General features: G+C 45.4%; 1 long non-coding RNA gene and 4 other non-coding genes across 5 annotated transcripts; 1 reads left to right on the top strand and 4 right to left on the bottom strand.

Annotated features, from left to right (window-relative positions):
• Positions 1 to 3499: 3499 nt before the first annotated feature.
• Positions 3500 to 5132, top strand: LOC126530537 (uncharacterized). Its single transcript, XR_007599432.2, has 2 exons — positions 3500 to 4112; positions 4977 to 5132. It is a non-coding gene; the product is annotated as an uncharacterized lncRNA (long non-coding RNA).
• Positions 5133 to 7436: 2304 nt separating this feature from the next.
• Positions 7437 to 7507, bottom strand: TRNAG-GCC (transfer RNA glycine (anticodon GCC)). The gene has a single exon. It is a non-coding gene; the product is annotated as a tRNA-Gly (tRNA).
• Positions 7508 to 13506: 5999 nt separating this feature from the next.
• On the bottom strand, positions 13507 to 13577 carry TRNAG-GCC (transfer RNA glycine (anticodon GCC)). The gene has a single exon. It is a non-coding gene; the product is annotated as a tRNA-Gly (tRNA).
• Positions 13578 to 17515: 3938 nt separating this feature from the next.
• Positions 17516 to 17586, bottom strand: TRNAG-GCC (transfer RNA glycine (anticodon GCC)). Its single transcript has one exon. It is a non-coding gene; the product is annotated as a tRNA-Gly (tRNA).
• Positions 17587 to 21441: 3855 nt separating this feature from the next.
• On the bottom strand, positions 21442 to 21512 carry TRNAG-GCC (transfer RNA glycine (anticodon GCC)). Its single transcript has one exon. It is a non-coding gene; the product is annotated as a tRNA-Gly (tRNA).
• Between the last annotated feature and the right edge of the window lie 1032 nt (positions 21513 to 22544).

Below are 22544 nucleotides of genomic sequence, written 5' to 3'. Positions count from 1 at the left end.
TTCAAGCAAGACTAATTGTGATGCAATAATTCTTAAAGGACCTGTAAGGCGCTCACAGCCGCTTGGTAAGTCTTCCTGGATTTTCGATTATAAAGAAGGACGCTTATGTTCGAAATACGGCACTTCCTCGAGGTTGACAATATTTACTCGATAGCATTGAGAGGGCGTCATAGCTCGGGGCCATATCTGATTTCGCCTATTCAATCGCCTGTAAAACGCAGAAATGCTTTTATGAGACAACTACTGGACTGATTTTATTGAACATTCGTTGGAATTGGGAGAGAAACTTCCCTTATAATTACTATAGAAGAAGAACCTTGACTTGGAGCGCTGAATGCTCTTAGATAAAAAAATTCGCACGTTGGCACGTTTAAAAATAATTAAGGACTTTAAATTGGAAATTGGATGGAAATTAAGGAATTTATTAGAATATGGCTCACTTGTAAATGAACCTATTTTATAGAAAACGTTCTGTTCTGCAAAAGCTTCCAGCATAATATAACATAACAAAAGCTTTGAACATAACATCGTGTTAGCCCCAGTGTTATTCCTAATTTTTATAAACGACCTTCCTGCTAACATTTCTAACATTAGTCTTTTTGCCGATGACTGCGCGCCATATCAGGAAATTAACTCTGTCATCGACCATATAGCTTTAAATAACGCCATAGAAGCACTAACGAAGTGGTGTGAAGATTGGCAGATGACAATTAACGTTGATAAATCTGCTCTATTATCTATAACAAGGAAGAAACACAGGTCACTCTTTCAGTACACACTAAACAGCATTCCTCTTGCTTCAGTTTGTGAATATAAATACTTAGGAATATTACTAACCTCTGACCTCAGATGGGATGCTCACGTTAATAAAGTCACGGCAACCGCACTAAAACAGTTATTTTTCATTAATAGACGCCTTAGACTAGCACCATCTGATATAAAGCTACTAGCATACAAAACATTTGTCAGACCGGTACTAGAGTATGCAAATGTCGTTTCGTTTCCTTTCAGTAACAAGCTGATTAAAAAACTTGGAGGTGTTCAGAGAAAGGCGCTCAGATACATTTTTAACAAACATAGGCTAACAAACTCACCGAGAGAACTACTCAAACAAGCCGCGAAGCTAACTCTTCAAAACAGAGCAAAACTAGCACGCCTTAAAACCATTTACCAACTCATAAACAATCAATTAAATATGGATACCTGACGATACATAACGAAATCTCAAACGAGGAAAACACTTCATAATCCCCCACACACACTAAACGAGTATTCCTTCCCTACTGACACTTTCAGGTATTCTTTCTTTCCACAGACTATACGCGATTGGAACGCTTTGAGCGTGAGCTCTGTTAATAGTTCATCACTAACTGCCTTTATCACACTTGTTGAAAACGATCTGCTTACATCTCAGTAATTATTTTTACTTATTGTCAGTATCACTTTGTTACTACCTTTGTTTTGCATTTTGTGGCACAATTATTCTGTCCAACCCAAATCCGGCAGCATGAACCTCATTATATATATTTTTACTCCTGCTGATGTATAAGTTTATTCTATGTATTAATGTGTATTTCTAAACCGTTTTACATTGTCATGTTTGTATGTCAATGTACTTTTTGAATGCCCTCTCTGTTAAGATCCCTTACGGGATTGAGAGTATTGCATAAATAAAAATAAATAATTGTACAACCTTCTGCCTACCGGTAGTCCAGCCAGTTCTTGCAGTATAGTGTCATGGGGCACTGAGTCAAAGGCCTTCTTTACGTCTATGCCTGCAATGCTCGGCCATTATGGTGAGGGGTCCTTTAGTACATCGGAGTGCAAGCGCCGAAGTGTGTCCTGCGTAGAAAGGTGGGGCCTAAAGCCAATTTGGGTCCAGTGATAATATTCCCCATCTTCCAAGATCCCTGTGACGCGTTGGTTAACCATTCGTTCCATCACCTTGCCGATAACTGAGGGTAATAATATGGGGCGGAGGTTACCGGCACTTGTTGGAGGTTTGTTCGGTTTTGCGAGTGGTATTACAGAGGAATGTTTCCAGTGTGCAGGAAGTGTCCCATCTTCCCAAGCATGGTTAACGATGGGAAGAATTGGTGTTAGTTGGTCTTCTGTGAGCTGCTGCAATTGTTTGTACGTAATCATATCTGGACCCGGTGCTGTTTTACTGTTTGACTCATTCAGTGCTGTCATAAGTTCTTGGATGGTGAAAGAAGCATCCATTGCTTCACTGCTGCGTTCTTCCTCAGGCCATTTTCGACACTCCGGATCGTCGGCCGGTTGCAGAAAAAATGAGTTGGTGCAAGTATCGGCAGTGACACGCGCTGTAGATTTGGATGCCAATTTTCAGCGGCTGTTCGAGTTTTGCTCCGACCATCCACTGATTGCACAATGCTCCATAACCTTTGATTATTTATCCGACCGTGTAACTGATCGCAGCACTCATGCCGCGAGAATACTATAACAGGGCAGATAATCATTACGTCTCTACAAGATACGTAGGGATCTTGATAAGGTTCGACGCAGAGCAGATACACGGGCATTCCACTCACCCTTTGCATCCCTGCTTCCAAAGACATGGGTCGCCCGTGAAAACAACACTGCCCGCATTCCGCTTCTCTCCAAGCTCTAAGCCTGAGCATAGCACAACGATCTGAAATTATTCCTTGCACTTTTGAGTACACGCATAGCAGGTCGCCAAGTTAAATTCGCGTTCATGAATCACTTTTCGTCTGTGAAGTCCCTCTCTTAAATCCTTCTCTTAGGGACACTGAATAGAAACACTATCAGTGTACACTGATATTCTTTTAAAATATATGCTGGCTAATTTCACAATATTAGGTTTTTGGAAGACAAAGTGAAAGTTAGCCTTCAATTTTTTTTTTTTAATTTTAACCACAGCGCCAGCACGTGAGAGTGACGTTACAGATTGCAAAGTGTTTATATTTTTTTCATGTTTGCGCCTGTGTCACTCATAAATGTTCTCGGAACTCGCTAAGTTCAATTTGGGGCTTATTTACGGTGCTATGTGGTCCATCGTTATGAAAAAATTAAGTTAGCTAGGTGAATGCTCATGACGTGACGGTGAGGCGATGCGCGAAGTTCAAGGCGGCGTCGCCATGCGTCTTTCGTTCCCTGCTTAGCACTGCTGTTAATACGCTAAGCGTGACTTTGATGGCGTTGCAGCAGGGTAGTTTAGTGATGCGGAAAAAAAAAATGTTTTCTTGAGTTTCCGTTTCAGAAGAGGACAAAGAAAGAAAAAATAAGAATGACGATAACATAAAGCAAATAGATTGAAAACACATCAAGGCCTCGCCCTCCATCTGCAGAACCAGTTGAGGCAAGGTTGCACGCAATATCATTATTTTCGCATTTTAATTAAAGCAGCAATATCTACCAGAATAGCGCAAATAGAAAGAAAGAACTATTGAGAACAACAGCCCCTTCGCTCTTCACCGGGAAGCTATTGAGGCCGCACAGCTAGGCGTGAAGGAGGAGAGACAGCACACAAGGCGAACGCGTCCTTGGACGAGGCAGCTGCCAAGTGGTAGCGCTGCCACGTGCGCTTGCGTCGGCACACTACACGTTCTGACAAGACAAAGTGGCACTCATGAATGTCTTATTGACGTCGCTGCGGTACCAAATGTCAACTCATTTATGGGGCACATCGAGCGAAACGCAGTGACATATTAAGGAAGACCAGTTTAACTTCAACGCGGAAAGGCCCGCATGTCACAGAGGTCCCCTCGCCAGACCTTGGGCGGGGAAGACGACGCGGGCAGGGCACGTGGCCAAGGCGCGGCCGCCTATAAAAGGACGCGACCAGCGGTTGTTTGGCGCTTAACTGCAGTCGCTGACCAGAAGGACCAGAGACAACGTTCCAGGCCGCCATGAAATTCTTCCTGCTCATCGCCATCCTAGTTGTGGGCCTGCTGTGCGTCCAGGCGCAGTATGGGCGCGGCTACGGAGGAGGACGCGGCTACGGAGGAGGGCGCGGCTACGGAGGAGGACGCGGCTACGGAGGAGGGCGCGGCTACGGAGGAGGATTCGGCCGTGGTTACGGAGGCGGCTATGGACGTGGATAGGGACGCTGATTCCACGGGTGACCACCGGTCAGTGTAGAGAAATTGAAACCATGAATTTCTGTCCAGCTTTCTAAATTAAAGAGAAAAAAAATAATGTCACGTCAAGTGCATTAAGGATGCCAGATAATCACAGAATGTTAGTATAGTGAAGAAACGAAACAACCATAAACATTCACTATTGTAGTGAAAACAACCTTACTGATTGTGTAGGAGAAGCCTCCTTGTGTTTCATTGCGGAGTGTGCAAACAGCCAGGGTAAGCTATCGCAGCTTATCTGAAAGAAAACGCCTCTGCCATCTCAGGTCCGGGCTTATCCCATCTTGTGAAAAACGTGATGGGATCGCGAAGCTAGTCTTAGCGACAGAGTGGCTTTTATAATCTCGGAATGTGCTAAAATTTATAAAGCACTCTTAAAGAGTCATCGACGGCATCTACCGCTATCTTCATGGCAGCTCCGAAATGCAGCGGTGTGAAAGTGTGAGTGGGTGATTTTAGCAACTATTGGAGACGTTGGTCTTTACGTTTTGGACTGTTCAGTGAGGTTTGATACAGATGGGACTACTTACGAACTCTCACAATCGTTTTTACTACGCTTAGCCCAATGCACGTGCACATGTGTGTCGTCTTATTGGTCGACAACAGCCACTTGTACTACGATATCTGTGAAACATAAAGGTATCATCAAAAAGAGCGAGACGAAATCTGTAATGAAAATATTCGTTTTCAGGTTTTGAAATACCTTGTTAACACTTCTTGAGATTGAAGGGGGCACAGTGTAAATCACCAGTAGAATTCCGTGGAGTTATACTTCTTTTATTTGGAGCGCAATTTAGGTTTATAGAATGGAATTATATATCAAATGCGGAAATTCACATGTCTGTCATTTTGCAGAATTCGACTGCGCACATTGGAAAGGCATTGGTGACTGTGGATAACGACAAGGCTGCGCACCTCATGGATCTGAAAGTTTCGAACAAAGGATATTCGACATTCATCTGGGTGTACGTTCCAATACAAAGCCCATAATAAATGAGTACGCAGACAAAATTTCGTGTCTTTCTCTTTCTTTCAGCAGCTCCAGAATCCGTGTATTCATGGCGTGTATAAAAAAAATAACACTACGGGGTTTTACGTTCCAAAACCACTTTTCGATTATGAGGCACGCCGTAGTGGAGGACTCCGGAAATTTCGACCCCCGGGGGTCTTTTAACGTGCACCTAAATCCTAGTAAACGGGTGTTTTCGCATTTCGCCCCCATCGAAATGCGGCCGCTGTGGCCGGGATTCGATCCCGCGACCTCGTGCTCTGCAGCCCAACAGCTTGGCGTATATAGGGCGTTATTATTATTTGGCGCTGGGGGGGGGGGGGGGGGGGGCAGGGCGGAAAGAAACTAAGTGATTACATTATACTTTATCGCGACCAATGCTAAAGACGTGCCAAGAAAACAAGAAAAAGTTGTGTAGAAACCATCGCCGAAGATTGTCCATCTCAGTAGGTAGCCGGACGCTTCTAGAAATCTGTTCGAGCTAACAATGCAATAAAGAACTTAAAGGCGTATATCTGTCCTAGTGAGGATATATAGGTAGCGCTTGTGTCTTTTCATTGCGTAATTCTTTCCAGAACGGAGATGTTAACCAGCCCATCTCTGGCGGTAGCGTAGTTGGCTATTCGTAAAAGCCGATTCGTCATGTGTGTGTTGTTTCCAGCGGCGCCGGCGCGGAATTCGGCTGCGTTCCTCGTCTCCTGCAGTCGCTACGCGGTGGAAAGGGTGGCGGATGAGGAAGAGCACTGACGAACGCTCCAACGCAGCGCTCAACCGGAATGAAGACGTGCCCGCCGCAAAGCCTTCGCGCGACCACACGCGCGCCTCAATGAGCCGGAGTTCGGCTATGAACGGACCCCGCCACGTGGTTGCGCGAGGGCCTTTGTATCGGCAGTGGACGCAAAACCACCACCGAGGAAATGCACCGACCACCAAAGCGGGCGACAGATCGAGGCAAAGAAATGTAATCTTTAACACACGGCTTCAGTTTTAAAACGGGACTACCCGTTACGCCCCGAAAATCGGAAGCTGTGGTCACGTGGCCTCATCCACAACAGACGCGTGAACGAGTCGACCCGGAGCAGTGGCTCGTCTGATAGTTACTAATAGCGGTCGTTGGCCACACCGTCACTGTCCTGGGATGCTGCACGCGTTAAGATGAAGACGGAAGGCACAATTTTGCGCCCCATCGGATAGTAGAAACTTCCGTACTAATGGTCGCCAACAAGTATCCTGAAGGTTCCATTAGGTTCCTGTAGTAGTCGGCGTTGCCATAATTTGTGTGTGCTGCTACTATTGTGATTGCAAGCGCGAACCGTAAATAAAGGAGTCTGAGACTGGCTGGCCCCTGCATAGGGAAATGGCACAACGCCCGCTTGCTGAAGGAGATAGGAGGGACGTGGTAAAGAAATGCAGAGAAATAACAAATTATAGGATGAGGAACGAGAGAAGCGATGAAGATGTCAACAAATCCACAAGGGGCGCTGGAAAACTACTGAATGAGCTAGGGCGCGAGGAAAGCTTGCAGCAGTCAGCAGGAAATAAGCCCTGCCAAGTAAGCGAAATTCCCACAACTTTGTTGGATGTCTCGTAGGCACGATCAGCCCTGAGACAAACTTGGTGGTTTTGACGCACTTAGGGTTTGATGTTTTGGAAGATAAAACCAGAATTGCGCCCGAGTTGTCTGATCTCCTGCGCTTGTCATCGGTTGTCTTCGATGAATCTGCGCTGAGCAATTGTACTTGCAATTACTCCGTACTTGGTTGCCAACTTTCTTCACTGCTTCGTCCATTACGGGCCCTGCCTTTTGAGGATCTGAATATAGGTAAGTTTATGGAGGCAATGCAGTTTTTTTTATTTTCCTAAAAGCGCATTCAGATCTCGGAAGACGTCCCAGTAAAATCCAACAAAAGGCTTGGCTGTCATATCCGAAGACAACCTTCAGCTATACTCACCAGTATTGCACCGCTTATAAGATTGAGCTCAAGAGCGCAAAAGATCCTCTTTAGAAAAGGGCAGATGCTTTAGGAGCAGATGTGATCACAAAGCTTCTTCTCAAAAAGTTTACACTTTTAGCAGCCGTTGACTCCATCAAGCAGCGCAAAAGAAAATTACAAAATAAAAAAAAAAGAGTTCTTTAATAAGAAATCACTATGGGGCGAAGACTGTCGGGAGCCCCGCAGGACTGGCAAAAGGTATGAAAATCGGGCGCATTCTATTCGTGATAATGCCGTGTACATAGGAGCTTGTCGTCCTGGAATAGGAGCTTGTCGTCTTGGAAACGCCGCAGAGCTGGAAAAAGAGACATATGCGTCGGCCGGGAATCGAACCCGGGCCACCCGCGTGGCAGGCGAGTATTCTACCACTGAACCACCGACGCCGACGTTGCACACCGACGCAGCACTGCTTAAAATAGAGCAAGGAGAATTGCGCAATGCGTAGCTTTATCTGGGTCAGTCTGCTCGCGAGCGCTCGGTCGCTCAAGCACTCTGTCCGTCGACCGGGCGCTCAGAAGCGCACCGAGGACTTGATCAGAATATGAACCACTGGAGTACAATAACAAATTCGTGCTGCAATGCGAGACTGCAGCATTCGAAACAATGTACTGCATGCGGTCGTAAAAATTTTTAGCGCTGGTAGCGCGTGTTGCTGATACGTGTCACTCGGTCCGTTCGATGGTTCAGCTATTGGATATCTTCATGAAATAATTACGTCGCACATAAAAGTATCAGCAAGGTCCATCTAATAGGTCGCGAAGCTTGAAACGAAAAGCGTGCCAAAACCTACGGCCAGAGATATCAGTTAGTGGTACACGATTGAAACGCGACTAGGTCAGGGGCGGAACAAGCACTGAAACTAGAAAAACCTGTGTGAAAAAAAATGTTCGAAAAATTTTTTATCAGTATACTGTCATACGAGTAAATATTCCGTTTCAAGTGTTTTTGTTGTACTAAAACAACAAATGTAAATTTCTTTTCTATTTCACAATTCATTAATTCACTCTTGCTGACTTCTATGAACCCGTGATTCTGGCAAAAGACTTGGCAAGACTGCAAACCAGCTAATATGTCGTGCGGTATGGCATTGCTGATTTGAACGCGGCGGTTTCATACCAGTTTATTTTATTTCCTTGTGTGTTTGTTCAAAGTGTGGCGTGCGCTTCACTTCAAATATTGCGTGACCTAGCGCACGGCATTAATTGGCGAAAGGTGTGAGTGGAGGCTTTTTGTTATCGTGTAAGTTCACGTTGCGGCATCCGATACGCTTGTCTCGTCGTAACGATAATTGCGGGACGCTTCGCGAACAAATGTCGCGCTATGTTCGTTCACTCTCCGTAACACATGCCCTGAGTGCCGGACGAGGAGCAAAATTAGTAACTCGAATGTTTTCTACATGATAATGTGGCGCAATGTTGTCTTGTCTGATAAATGAATACATGGATATGAATAGATGGTGTCGCGCGGAATTGCGAATGATTCTGTGGAGAGGTTTCTCATATGTTGCTACACATTACGACTTTGATAAACGAGGTTGCGCATTCAAAAAAGACAACCGCAGGAAAAGGCGATGGAGACGAACTGCGCTCTTTCCGTCTCCGTCGCCTTTTCCTATTGTTCTCTTTTTTGAATGCGCAACTTGGTTCTTCAAAACAATGCACCATATAGCCCAGCAAGAAGTTCCTTTAAACATTACGGCTGTGTGCTGGCCATAGTGCTTTTCATCCATTGAAACATGTTTTGTTTGATCCATTATATCGGTTGCATTATTCTAGATGAATAAAAGTGAAATTGCGTTTTAAACCTCTGTGGAAATGTTATTTATTTCCATCGCATTGGCTCACTTTCCTAAGGAACCTACTGGAGCTGTTGCCGTCAATAACAGCCTAATTATGTTCACATTTAGACATACGCCCCTCCTACAGTTTAATGACACGCTGGAGCTACAGATGAGGTGAGTCCCAAGCTCGCCTTAGCCTCAAACGAAAAATAACTGTTGGCGTAGCGGTCAAAATGCCGGACGCGAAAGAAATTAAAAAAGAAAATTCGCGCCAAGCAGCATAAGGTCTTGACGTCATTGCCATTTCCGGTTGTGGCATCACTTTTTATTTTTTTGCTTACTGTTAGTTGTCCCCCAGATACGTAGATGGCGACGGTTGCAACGAGCCGCCATTTTCTTGACATGTGGTCTTCTACGGAAGCTTCGCCACCAGTTCACATATACCTTAGTATGAGGCTCAATTTCACTATAAAATAAATGGCGAATACCTACACAATTTCTTTCTTATGTGATGAACTATTTTTTGGTCGCGAATGCCAGTATTTATTTATTTAGTACCCACAGCGCCCATTCAGGCATTACAGCGGGGGGGGGAGTTACAGATGAAAAAACAAGCATAAAAATTGCAGGTTTGCATAAATTTGTGTAAGTCGACAACACATTATTAAACGCCGACAAAAAAAGCACACAGCCAAGTTGCACGCAGCCACGTCGGACACAGGCACGTTGCATATGTCACGTGACACATCAGAAAAATAAAGTACATAAAGCACAATGGTTACAAAGACTCATAATGAAAAAGCAAAAAGAAAAAAAAAACAACGCGAATAATAAGTTGCAAAAAAAGAGCAATGCGGTTGATTAAGATACAGTGCGACAAGGTGAAAAAAGAGGCACTAAAAGAAAATGTCACTTTCTACTGGGATTGATTATAGGTCATGATGATTGCTAGACGTACACGGAATATTTATCAAGCCTTAGGGATCAAAAGATTCTATTGATTTTAATACAGAAAAGAACTTGTTAGGACAAGAAATTCTTACAACTGAGGAAGGAAGTCGGTTCCACTGATTGATGGTTCTTGGGAAAAAAGAGCTGCTAAAGGCCGATGTATTAAATTTGTATTCTCTTATCTTCTGTTCATGATCTTTGCGTGCTGATGGTTAGTAAGGCTGGTTTATGTACACGTCACGCGGAATTCGAGTGTGAGAGTGATATATGCTGTGTAAAAGCTTCAGTCGAAGCGACGCTCTTCGGTGCTGGAGAGATTGCCAGTTTAGCATTGCCTTAGATTTAGTTGCACTAAACTGCCTGTCATACATTGCTATATCTAGTACATATCTTGCCGCCATGGACTGAACTTTTTCTAGTCTTTCTTTGTTAGTTACTGATGAAGGGTCCCACACAGAGCATGCGTATTCGAGTGCAGATCTTACATATGATTTACATAGCAACTCCCGGGTTTGTTGTGGAAACGCACGTGTATTTCCTCGTAAAAATCCCAAGCTCCGACAAGCTTTGCCTAGGTATATCCACATGCCGATTCCATGATAAAGAGGGGCAAAAGTAAACGCCTAGGTATTTATATTCACACACCATTTTTACTGGAGAGCAGTTTATCGTGTATTCAAATTTTCCAGGATTTTTTTTTTCTGGAGAACCTCATACACCGTTTTCTCGAGATTCAATTTCATTTCCCATCGTTCACACCACTCGTGTATGGCATATAAGTCGTTTTGAATTACGAAGCAGTCACTTTCAGATGTAACTTTAGGGTATAATATACAGTCATCTGCAAATGACCTGATATGGAACTGTACATTTTCATTAATGTCATCGATATAAAGTAGGAAGAGAAGGGGCCCCAGAACTGATCCCTGAGGTACCCCTGACGTAACATTAGTTATTGCAGATTGTTCGCCGTTGTGGGGATGCGCGACTCTCACGCATCCCCTGATATGCTGTTTTCCCGCACGGCTCGCGTGGCCTGGCGCCCGCGGTGGTCGGAGTGGTACAAGCGCGGTGCGAGAGATGGCGCGAGTGTCGCGCCGCGGCGGGGTTACTCGGGCGCCGAGAGACAGGCTCTTTGGGGTTCGGGAAGCAAGCGGGACGGACGTGCCGTGCCGCGCCGACCCATGCTTCTGCGAGACCGTCTCGCGTGGTCGCCTTGGACACCGTTCGCGTGACCGTACACGCGAACGACCAGGCGTTGGGATCCAGCATGGGGCGAACATATTCGCTCGTTTTTCCGGTCGCGGTGAGTCGGAGTTCTAGATTTGTCGCGCGCCCATCGGCATGTTTTGCGGATAGCAACTCGGCTAGCAGGCATTGATCTATGAAAAGTGCAATAAATGCCCTTGTGATTGTTTGCACTACTGTGTTGTCGTTCCTTTGTCCCGAGAGTACGGAGGAGAACCCCATATCTCCCACATCGTTTACGACTACATATTGTCGTCTCTCGCGTAAATATTCGGCGATCCACGCAATAAGTTGGGGATTATTATTAAAACTGGTTAGTTTTTGCAGTAACAGGTAATGTGAAACGGTGTCAAACGCTTTTTGAAAGTCAAGAAAAATACAGTCGACCGATGATTTGTCGTCCAGGGCTGCCGCTAAGACATGTGTGAACTCTACTAGTTGTGTGACGCATGATAATCCTCGTCTAAATCCATGCTGATTTGAGTTAAATAAAGAATTACTATCGGTCGCGGCCCGATAGTAATATGTTGGACTACTGCAGTATATAAAATATGCTCTAGAACTTTACTGCACACAGAAGTTAGTGAAATGGGACGGTAGCTATTAATAACGTTGCCCGGGCCAGTTTTATGTATAGGAGCAACCGATGCCATTTTCCAATCAGCCGGAAGTGAACTGTGTCTCAAGGACTTCTCAAAAATAATTTTCAAGTACATTGACACTATATGGGAGCAAGACTCCAACATAAAATTGGGTAAACAGTCAGGGGCCACAGCTTTTGCACAATTTAAATCACGAAGCAGTAATTTAATGCCCAAGCTTCGATCACTATTTTAGGCATGAGTGTGGATTCGTGTTTCAACAATTTCAGATCTTTCCGAGATTCTGTTGGGGCAGAGAACACTGATGGAAAATAAAGATTGAACAACTTGGCCTTTTCTGTGGCGTCGCAAATTGTAACACCGCCATCGGTCAAAGCGGGAATAGAAATGTTCTTTTTTATTTCGTTTTATATGCTTCCAAAGTTCCTACGGACTTTGCTTTATCTTACTTTCTATTGTTTTAAAGTAGGCTGATTTTGTTTGGATTGTAGCGTTGTTCACTTCCCGCGTTGCCAGTTTTAGTTTACGTAAGTTCTCTTTAGAAGGGTATCGTTTGAATGAATGGTAAATTCTTTGCCTACGCTTCACTAAAACATCGAGTTCTTTAGTGTACCATGGCTTACTTCGATTTCGCCTTCTAGTCAATACCCACGACGGAAAAGACCGGTTGTACAGTTCAAAGATCTTTTCTTTAAATGGAACCCATGGGTTTTCCACAGAATACTCATCCGCAAGTGCTTCGAACACAACGAAATATGCTTCCAGTGAAGTATTGATTGCTTGGATATCAGCCTTGGCGTAATTGTACATGCACCGACTCTTCTCAATGTAAACGCTTACATGTTTCATATTTATTTCGCTTAGCACGACGTCATGATCACTTATCCCTGCCAATATTTCAGTGTTCTGGACAATTTCCGGCATATTTGTGAAAAAAAGATCCAGGATATGACTTCCTCGCGTAAGTTTCAGCACAGTTTGTCTTAATGAAAGGAGGTTCATGAAATCGGCTATTTCAGATTTGAAGCTAGGGGAGCTTCCAGAGGCTATCGGCTGTTCATTCCAGTTGAGATTAGGTAGATTAAAATCCCCACCTACAATGACGTAATCGGATGTGATTTTTGTAGCTGTGGCAGTGAAATGACACAATTCTCTGGCTGAACCAATTGGTGGCCGGTAAAAGGAGCAGACTGACAGTGATTTGCCGTTCGAGATTTCAGCTGACACCGAACAGCTTCACTCCTATCCTCTATAATATTTACGCGTGTAGAAGGAATGCGCTGGTCTACCAAGATAAATGTAGTGAGAGATGACTCTCTAGCCTTCGCATTGTTGCCTGCTACGTATGAAGCGGAGTATATAGCTGAGCAGCCTCCTCCAAGTCAGTCGATGTGGGCCTTTTGCTGAGTCACGTGCCAGGGCTCAGCGGTGGTCGCGGAACTTCGGCTTAGCGGAACAACCAATTCGTGTTAAGCGGATTTATTTTGCGTTTAGCGTTTGGGAGACCAACCAATTGTTCATATGGCGTTTCTCAATCAGAAATTCGACTTAAGCAGGTTCGTGTTGGCGGCAGTTTACTGTACTAAAGATTAGCACGGAGCAACACCTGAGAAGAAACAGACGTGGTGCCGAGCAGCGCTTCAACCGCGTGGTTCTCTCCGCAAGTGCGAGCACGCCATTCGCCCGATGCGTTGCCCATTTGATGCGCCTAGAAAGGTTGGCCTAAGCGCCTTGGAAAGAAAGCTGACTCGACTACTTTAGGCCGTAAGTGAAAGGCTGGTATGTTGAAAAAATAAAAATGTGCGTCGGCCGGGAATCGAACCCGGGCCACCCGCGTGGCAGGCGAGTATTCTACCACTGAACCACCGACGCCAGTGGGAGCTGCTATTAGAATAGCGCGACCCTACCTAGCGCAGAAAACCGAGCGATGTGTATGTAGGTCACTTCACTCCGAGCGCTTGCTCGTTCAGGCACAACTGTCCGTCGAATGCGTGTTTCGGAAGCGAGACAAAGGCGCCTGCGGCGCAAAATGCAGTTTGATATGAAAATAGGTCGTCGGAGCACAATAGCGTATCTTTAACGCAAGGCAAGATTGCTACGTTCGAAAGAACGTACGCGGTCGCGAAAATTTCTCGCGTGGCTTGCTTTCTCATAAAAAGAGATTGCTTCAGCTACTTCGAAATTCATAATACGTTTGCTGATGCGGCTTGAAAAACCAATTTTGAAGAAAAATTGGTTCTATAGAAAGCGAAAACAAGGTTATCATTTTCTATAAAATAATATAAAACACTAGAGACTCGCAACACTCGGGTAATTCCGTTACAGCTAGCGTTGCTCTCCCAGCCACGTACTTAATGTAGCGCCTCATTCAGGATTATTTTTAACTAGCCATCCTGGAGGAAAGCAAACTAAACCGTACACCATCAAAGTGATCCTTCGATCGCAGGGTCAGTGAAGATGTGCTCGTTTTATCAGAAGTGATCTAAAAAAACTAATACTTGGGACACGCGGGCACTTTTGAAAGCCTATCAAGTATACAGCCTTTGAAATTCTGAAACTCTGTTGACTCGAAGGAGTCAAGGTTGCTAAGCGATAAGGTCTATAAGAGCTCGAAAATTTTACGCAATCAGGCGCCAAGCGCATGTGACGCCCCTAAGACCAGCTAGGATTCCGCAATCCCGACAATAAACGGCCCTATCAATTAAGCTAACTACCGAAAATCGCGTTTTCATTGTTGCATCCCTGTCGAATGACATACCGCAACAATATACTCTCTTTACTACTACGCGATGGTCGCGTTTGCGCATTTTCCATGGATTGTTGTTAGTTTTGATTCAGCACTTTGGAAACATTCGGGTTGAAAGCTGCAGTGTTCTTGTCCTGCCGTCAGACTGGCGTTTATTGTTGCAGTAAGAAAATAAATATTCCTGACAGAGTTAACAGTTTCCTCCTGTTATTTTTCATAAAGTTAGTATATCATCTCTATAGAGCAATAACCGGGCGAAAATGTGGCAGCCGCAAAGGCTTGACCATGTTGCTACCCCTCATTTTTGTGCGGCTGAAATCATTGAAAGTATGATAGAAAAATAAAAATATATAGAAATGTAGCACGTGCGTATTCATTCCACATATTTTTTCAGAACGATCCGACGGATATTTATACAATTTTTATCAAATTTTTCTCTTTTATGTAATTTAATAAATATGCCGTAGTTCTTGTGGAACTGCAGCGCATCGTATGCGCATCCTCCAAGTAGTGCTGAATGGATAGCGGATTTTTGTTCTCTGTGAAGCCAGAAACGCTTTCCTTTCTAAATAAAAATAGACCCATTTGATTCCTGAACTAAAACCGTGTGACCGCAGTAGTTGAGGGTGGTGAGCATTGGATGAACAAGGAAACAAGTCACAAAAAGGCATTCTAGTACCCCGTGGTTGGTGAGAGTCTCAGCCTGCGTCAGTGTGATCGCAGCGTTTCTTGCTCACTTCGAAGGCCCACCGCCTGACGCTTCATCTCGCGGTGTTATAACTGGTGCGTTGATGAAGAAGCTCACGTGCATTGTCTTCGTCTTCAGCTTCATCACCGATAAAACATGAGCGTCATCAGTGAACTTCAGGTTACAGCTGTATCGAGAGGCCTTCGCCGACATTGTGCGCCATAGCCCTCTCATGCTGGTCTACACTGGTGTACACTGGTCTACACAAGTCTCGGGCGTGCAGGCACAGGCACTCCGTGTCTGGCTCGGCCTTCTACAGCGGGAACAGTTAGAATAGCGCAAGACAATTTCAAGAATGCCCTCGACATATCTTGCTTGTCTGCGAGAACGACGACCACTGGCGGTATTCTCTGTTGATGTCAACGGTCATTGTGCCTCCCATTACGTTAAATTCTCGTGTTTTACCCGCTGAAATACCCAAAGCGACGATCACATAATGAGATGCACCGTAGTCGAACCCGCGACCTCGCAATTAATACCACAACGCCATATAGCCACTAAGCCACTTAGTGGCTTAGTGGCTATATAGCCACTTCCGACAACCTGAAGCGCACTTTTCTGTCCCAAGGATAAGAAAGAAGGCTGATCGGCCAGTCTCTGCCTGGTAGCAAGCAACTCAGGATTGTTGCGAGGTTATCAACTTTGACAGAGGGCGCATAAACCTGGATGGTTATTGCACTCATATCAGTTGCACCGGCGCAGTGGTTATCCCTTCACGATGAATCAGTATCAAATATAAGTTTTATCATGTCACAACATCGATGAGTTGGGAGCTCACTGCTCTGCGAGGTGCCGTTGAATATGTTAAGCAACAGGCCAATTGTTGCGCAATATTCTGTGACTCGAAGGCCGACTTACAGTGTCTTCTCTCTGCTATTTGTCGCGGGTTCTGTGAACTCCTGTCACCAATAGGAGAAACGCACTACCACGTGATCGCGAAATGACACAATATCGTATTTAAGTTGTTGCCTGGTCATTGCCGTATCTAGGGTAACGGCCTCGCCGATGAATCTAATAGAAAACATCAAGGAACAAGCCTTGCTTCTATACCTTTATTGAAAAGTGACGCTGCCAGGCACCTAAACAATCTCGCGCATGACTCCGTATTGCAGAAGTGGCACACACCTCACATCATAAACTCGCCATCGGTTTCATTCACTCGATCCTTCTATGCGACTGCGCCTGTTTCCCTGTCTTCCACGAAGTAAAGAAGCCGTGCAGTGTAGCATAACGCCTAGGCATTGCATTAACCAATTCATTATTGAGTGAAATGACTGATAGCACTGAATGCAATAAATATGGTCGCATAGACACTGTTGAACACCTTCGGTTCTATATACTGTCTGTCCTTTGTAAAGGGAAGGCTTGCCCTCCGCATCGCTCTAAACCAGCTAGACGGTATACTTTTCTCGTTGGACAAGATCTTGGAACCATGGTCTCGCATATCACAGCTGCAGAGTGCCAGAAATGAGATACGCTGTTGTGATTTCAGACGGGAACCGGCCACACGCGGGCGTCTATGATGCAGCACTGAGAATATTCACTACGTCGGCTGGTTCAACACTGGACCTTCTATTCTTCTCTCAATCATCACCTCCCCATTGCAGCAGTGCAGGATTGCCAAGCGGGCTCCGTCCTGGTTTATGTCTCTGCATTTCATTTGTTCTTGTCCCTCTCTTTTACCGTTGAAGCAGCGCTTTCTCACGACGCCTGCGCGGAGTGTTGTCGCGAAGCACCGCTAAGTCAGCAGCCTCCGTGTGGCCTACAAGTTGAACATAAACCATCGACGACGATTGTAAATGCGAGAGAACAGCCGAACGGGCCTTCGAGAAGGCTATTCGCTCTTCCAACTAAATTATGCATGTCATTTTTATTCCTCGTTCGCTTAATATAGGACCTGATGATATTTCAGCAGTTCTGAAAGCACAGATATCAAAGTATTTAGTCTTTTTAATTTACTCTGGAAATCAGTTTCCGCGCCCAGCTCACAACTAATGATTTTCGGTAGTGGATGTGGGGCAGTGGGACGTCAAATATCTCTTTGGGCTGTTCCTCTTGGTTGGTTGGGTGCGGAGATCAGACCGTGCGTGTTAATACCTTAAATGTAGTCACAACTGTTCACCAAAAATACGTGTTTCACGCTTTTGCTAGGTGCGCTGTCAAGCGGTGTACGTTAGGATATCTCGGTACGCTCCCTCTCCCGGCGTGGACGAGCGCACTGAGGCTCCAAGCTTCGCCAAACCGCCGCGTGACAGCCAGAAAGAAAGCCGAGTGCTTACTTCAAGCCGTAAATATCAACTAATTATAAAAAAAAACTGCGTCGGCCGGGAATCGAACCCGGGCCACCCGCGTGGCAGGCGAGTATTCTACCACTGAACCACCGACGCCGATACGCTGTATGTTCATTTTTCCTTACATAGCGCGGAGAATTGCGCAATGTCTAGCCGTATGTAGGTCACCGCGCTCGCTCGAGTACAGCTGCCCGCCAACCGGGCGCTTGCGTAGCGTAACAAGCGATTTTGCAACGCAAATTGCCGCTTGATATTAAAAAGGACCATTGGCGCATAACAGCGAATTCGTAATGCCAAGAAGGACATGGCTCTCCCGATGTACGTCACTCAGCGCCGTCAGCGCCTCAGCATGACGTCACTGGCACACGTGCAGTGCAGTGCTCCTCGTTGGCATAACTTAGGCACCGCCGACTCTCGGCATGGCGCATTCGCGCCGCGCCTGGTGTGGGCTTGCGCCACGTGGATGCTTGCACAGTGGGTTAACATTGGGCTGCCGTAAAGAAGGACTTCACGTTAATTTTTATCACTTGGGTTCCCTCGACGTGCGCCTAAATTACGAAATACGAGCGTTTTAATTCAAAGCACTATATATGTCCCCTGAGACAGAAAGGGCGGCGTTGTAGGCAACGAGGGATACCAAGGATCATCATCATCGGTGACGTCATCAGCGTCTTGTGTGACGTCAGTAGAAATACAGAATTAACGTTAGAACAAGTTAGAGTAGGGTGACTTAAAGTGGAGTAAAGTGAAAAAAGGTGAAGTGAATGAAGGTGAAATAAAGCGCATTAAGCTTGGTTCAATTTAGAGCAAGGTGGATTAAGGTTCGCACAAATTAGAGCCAGGTAGATTAAGGTAGAGTTGTGAAGGACGTCTGACAATGTATGACGTCACGTATCATGGACGTAACCAGCTAATTAGACAAGTCCCAATGCTTTCGCATTCAAATCATGCAAGGATGCCTAAGTGACTGCCATGTTTTTTTTTTTGTGTTACGCCCCCATCGGAATGTGGTCGCCAAGGCCAGGTATCGAACCTGCGACCTCGTGCTGGTTCGGCGTCGTAGCCACTGAGCCACTGTGTCTGGCATAGTTGGTAGTGGCTAACCAATCTCATTTTGTATATCACTTAAGACTGCCGCGTAAATTGGACAGGAAGGAAGTAGCTTCACGTCGATGGAATGAACTTTCTTTTTTTTTCAGGAAGACCAGCTGTTTAAGCGAAGAAAAAGTGGTAAAACGTACGCCTTCGAAGAGTAAAAAAATTTCTGTGGCTGTGTGATCTACGAACGAGACATACATACGAAATCTTCATATATGTTGACTTCAAAGAACCTGGCAACTGTACTGCGTTGTTGAGCCAGTACAACGAGAGCGGTTACTTTCTAAGCATTGCTGATCATAGTGACAAAAGCTGACATTTGGCCTACATTGTAAAAAAATTCTGCGGCGTCCTGGTTTCGTTGAGAAGTGCGCCGCAAAGGTTTCGGGAATTACCAGCCGTGTCCTGTGTTAACACGGTTTCTCAGTGTGCTGACCGTAGGACTGTCCGTTTGCGGGGGCACTTGGAGGACTTCCTGAACCACGGTTTTCGGTGTAAGGCCTGCAGGCTTCCACGTCACCCTCGGCGCCAGGCTAGGGAAACACTGTGCGCTTCTTACCTAGTTTTTCTGTTTCATGCATACATATAACTAGCAACGCAGCGCAAACTGCGCAAGTATTGCGGTAAAAGAACTCTCACTCTGCACGTGTCGCATTGCTGTTGTTTTTGAACATTGATTACTTCATGTATTACAACTAGAACTTGGGATCATAACGTTACCTCAAAGACATATTATTTGTGCACCTTTGCTTTTCCAGTATACGACGTACTATGTTTTGGGTGAAAGCGCTAGTTTACTGTGGTCACTGGACGCAGATGAGTGTCACTCTACCCATTCTGTGGTAAATACGTTCAGCTATTCGATGCCTTCCACGCAATATTTGTATGAAATAGGGGGGGCATTAAAGCATGAGATCCACCGAATTACATGACAAATACCGACGTCATTCATTCTTCTGTGATAAACTATAGATCATGCACAGCGGTTAGTCTCCCGAGCCCTAAAGAGATCGTACTACCGGCTACTATGACGATACCTGCTTAGTGCTGCCCAGTGCTTTCTGAGGGCAAGGAAATCACTGAACTGCAAAAAAAAAGAAAGAAAGAAATGAGTTTGTGCTAACTCTATTGATTTTATAGGAAAACCCGTTGGTCATATGAAGCAAAGTGGGGCGTGGTAAACCTGAAGAAATAGTGCGCCGACACCGTGCAATGTCCAGTTCCCCTGCAAAAAGTGGTAACGCTATTTGGCGTGTTGTGCGGACAGTACCTTTCAGCAAACAAATGGTTATCTGTCAGAGGTGAATGAGTAATTTTACAGATTAAGCCACTCAGCTTTGAAAAAGAGATTCTCCGATTTGAATGCAATGCGAACAGTTACGAGCGTGAGTGAGCTAGCAATGATTGAGTGTGTCTTCGTAAACTTTGGATGTTGCCGCAGTGCCGTACTTCTTGAATAATATTTCGCATCCGGTAATGCGCATGTTATTAACAGGAACAGAAGACTTGTCCAGGCTCATATACGTACGCGTAAACGCAGTGGACATTCATGCATGCATGATGCATGCATTCATTATAAGAAAGCAAGAACGTCCACCGCGTCAACATATTTTCCTATGCTGTTGCAAGTGCAGGAATAAAAAAGGTTTTGTTTCAGCTTACATTTTTTTCACTGAGCATGTAAAGAATAATGAAATATCTGTGACCCACTGCAGTTCTGTTGAAGCGCTGAGGGAACCAAGGCAATTAGCGAACTAAATTTTTAAATGTTTTTGCTATTTTATCTTTATCCGAACGACTAACTCGGTGACCGATAAGCTAGCATAACCATTTGTGGGGCGTGTTGGTAAACTGACTTGGAAAGCATATTGAGCGCCAGCGAACAAGGAAAGAAGGGAGACGACACTACAGTAGCGCATTGTGGTGCCGTCTCCCTTCTGTCCTTGTTCGCTGGCGCTAAATATGCTTTCCAAGCTAACATAATAAGCGTATCTATGTGGGCAGGCTTTCATGCGTATACATTTCTGACTGTTCTCGCTGCTTTTGCATCACCGGGCGCTGTCAGTCTGTTGCATACGCAGAAAAACCGATGGTTATGAGAAATAGTGAAAACAACAGAAATGTTTTTAATGATGGTGAAAACAATATTATGGACCTATAGGTCGCACGGTTATCGAAACGGATTACATACTACTGAGGTAGTAAGCGCATATTTGCTTATACGGGAAAATAAACGAAAAAAGGAGTACGTGCAATTGGGTATCGCTTCATCGGAGCACCCACGGGCGTCGACATGATGGTGCTCACTGAGCACCGTCAGCCTAAAATAAGGCCGTGTGTAAATTGTCACCGGCACTGATGTTGTGCTGGCGCTATCGGCTGGAGAATCCCTGGCGAATAATAATTCACCCAGAAAGCAAGAAAGCCGTTCTTTTGTGCTTTCATTCAACCCGTCGTGCGCCATCGGCCACGAGAAGCCTGAAGCCGTTCATTGGCAACACGGTCATTGGCGGAGAGGACATACGGTGGCGCCATCTACCAGAAGCACGCCGTTGACGTGGTATGAGGGATAACACGGTGCGCACCGCATTTAGCTGCCGGCGTCCGGTTGAGGCACCGCGCAACCGCTCTCCTGGACGTTTATGATACCGGGCTGCGATTCAACCACGCGCTTCTCTACACCAATGCGAGCACCCCAATTCGACAGCTTTGTTCCCCACGTGATTATGGCATGCCACATCGAGTGGCGTGCTTGGCCGAAATATATTATAACAACTGAAAAAAAGTGCTGATTAACTCTGTTATTCCGTGCGTCTGAAAGTAAATGCTGACAGAAAAAAAAGAAACGCATGTTGCGTCGGCCGGGAATCGAACCCGGGCCACCCGCGTGGCAGGCGAGTATTCTACCACTGAACCACCGACGCCGACATTCCGGGAAGAAGCAGTACTCCTCATAATAGAGAAAAAAAAAAGCGCGATGTGTAGTTTTATCTAGGGCAGTCGGCTAGGGAGCACATGCTCGGTCAAACACGGCTTTCCGTCGACCAGCTTTCCTTTGGCTTTATAAGAGGAACAAGGAATTCTACGAAGCAAAATGCCGCTTGATATGAATGGATGATCGCAGTACAATAGCTTATTCATATGCGAAGAAAACTGCAACGTTCGAAATAACGTACTTGTGGCCGCGAAAATATTTCACGCTGCTCGCTTTCCAGGCAAATGGATTCCACCAGTGGAATCGCATATCATGAAACGCTCCAGGACACACTTTTAACAGAGAGTTTCATGCAATAATCAATTCTAGAAAAACGGAAACGAACCTTTTCAAAGGCTGTCGTAAAGGTTCAAAGCGCTCGCGCAAGCCCGCTGCTGAGCTGCTCTCACAGCCATGGCCTTAAAGTGTAACCTCATTTAAGATTATTCATCCCCAGCCTTCCGCTGAACAAGCGAAGTAAACCTTAGACCATGAAAGTTATGCTTTGATCGCTTGTTTCTACTTCGGCGCCGTTGCACTAGTGCAATGGAAAATTAGCAACTAGACCCCTTCATCGCGCCTCTAACGTAGACCCTCCTTACTGTTCAAAGCTCCCCACCGCCTCGGCCACAGAAGAGCCTCGCCATAAAGGCCGAGAGTTGTTTCACAGGGCGGAGCGCGTGTTCACAACACTGTAGCAGCGTGAATGGCCTTTATGATAACGTCAAATGGACAAAAAAAAAAAAGGAAAAGAAAAGAAGTCTCCGTAACCTATACTAGGACAGTCATAGAGTGGACAGTCGTAGAGTGAGGTGACTGTGGAACGCACGCAACCGCTTTTAATAATAAAAAATATGTTACACACACACACACACACACACACACACACCCACACACACACACACACATATATATATATATATGACTACAAACAAAGGTGAGAAGCAGAACTTCGCGGTTATCTTCGGCTTATGTGCGCAAT

The sequence above is a fragment of the Dermacentor andersoni genome, chromosome 4 (assembly GCF_023375885.2).
Source record: "Dermacentor andersoni chromosome 4, qqDerAnde1_hic_scaffold, whole genome shotgun sequence".
Classification (NCBI taxonomy): Eukaryota; Metazoa; Arthropoda; class Arachnida; order Ixodida; family Ixodidae; genus Dermacentor; species Dermacentor andersoni.
This window is presented reverse-complemented; position numbering and strand designations above follow the sequence as displayed.